This window comes from Numida meleagris, chromosome Z, assembly GCF_002078875.1.
Source record: "Numida meleagris isolate 19003 breed g44 Domestic line chromosome Z, NumMel1.0, whole genome shotgun sequence".
Classification (NCBI taxonomy): Eukaryota; Metazoa; Chordata; class Aves; order Galliformes; family Numididae; genus Numida; species Numida meleagris.
In genome coordinates this window covers 57175472-57176901 of record NC_034438.1, presented here as the reverse complement: position 1 = coordinate 57176901, position 1430 = coordinate 57175472, and positions in this window count along the sequence as shown.

Genomic DNA, 1430 nt, shown 5'->3' with positions numbered 1-1430 from the left:
GGCGCGGGGGGCTCCGCAGTGCGGCGATCGGCTGCCGCCCGCCCGCTGCCGCCGCTCCGGCCCTTGCCGCCCAGCTGCAGGTTCTTCCACAGCCGGGCCTGGAAGGATGCGGCCGGCTCGGGCTCGCCCGGCTTCTCCCCCGCCGCCGCTCGGGGCTCCTTGCCCGGCTCCATCCTCCTCCGGCTGCTGCTGCGGCGGCTGCGGGAGCAACAGCAGCACAGCCCGCCCGAGCCCGGCGCCTTCACTCCCGTGCGGGGCGGGCCGGAGTCGGAGCGGCGCCCGACGCCGCCGGGGGACGAGCGCGGGGCCGCGCCGCCCCCCGCAGCGCCGCGGGGTTGGCAGCGCCCGGAAAGTTTGAGGCCCCGAGCGGTCCCCGCACCGGGATGCGGGAAAGTTAACGGAGGGGCGGCGGGCGGCTCGCCCCTATATACGCTGGGCGGCGCGGGGACGCGGCGGGAGCGGGCTCAGCCGGCCCCCTCCACCAGCGATGCTCGGGGCCGCGGGCAGGCAGCCGCCGGCCCGGCGCTGTGATGCGGCATTTTCCTCCCAGACAGTTCCGGGCAGCGGGGGAAACCGAGGCCGCGCCGGCCTTCTTGAGAGTGCGGTGGAGGCAGAACCGGAGATGCCCGGCCGGGGAGCGCAGGAGGGGCGGCGCGGGAAGGGCCGCGGTTGCCCTGCCCCGGCGCCGCGCCCTGGGGACATCCCCGGGGCTGACACGGTGACTGCGGCCGCTGCCCGATGACCTTGCGGTGCGGTGCCGCGGGACGGGTCCCCGTAACGGTGCCCGTGCAGCGCGGTGAGCACTACGGAACGCCCCGGCGGCTGTGCCGAAGGTGTCTGCAGGCAAAGCCGTCCTGTGGCGGCTGAGGGCACAATGGTACGGCTCGGACAGACCGTTTCCTGGAAGTGTGCGCGAAAAAAAAAAAGGCTTATCTCTGTCCTGTGTTTCTCTTTTCTAAAGGAGAAGAGTTGTAAATAAATATATTGTCTGTTTCTTCGGCACAGCGCACCTGGCTATTGGCTCCATCCACTCCATTTTGGATGGTTAATGCTGCCTGAAGTTTCTTTTTTCAATTAAGGAAATACCATTTCAGAACAAACTGAAGCGAATAAATACTTCTGCGTGAAGTGAGCCACACCTTTGTTTGGATTTTGTTTTTTGTTTATGTCGAAGTCACTTGCAACTCCATCCCGGCTGGAGGTTAGGTACCCATGTCAGCTCTCCCAAAGAGCTGCAGCCAGGCATGGCAACATGACTTCTGCTGAGCAGAACAGGGAGAAAGCAGATGTTATCACATCATCAGGGCCCACGGAATCCAATCTACAGTATCTGGGGAACAGACAGCCAAAGTAATGTACACTTTGATACCTAGAAGTGAGTACAAATACTCGTCTTTTAAACACCTAAAAGCAAGAACATCAGATAGCAG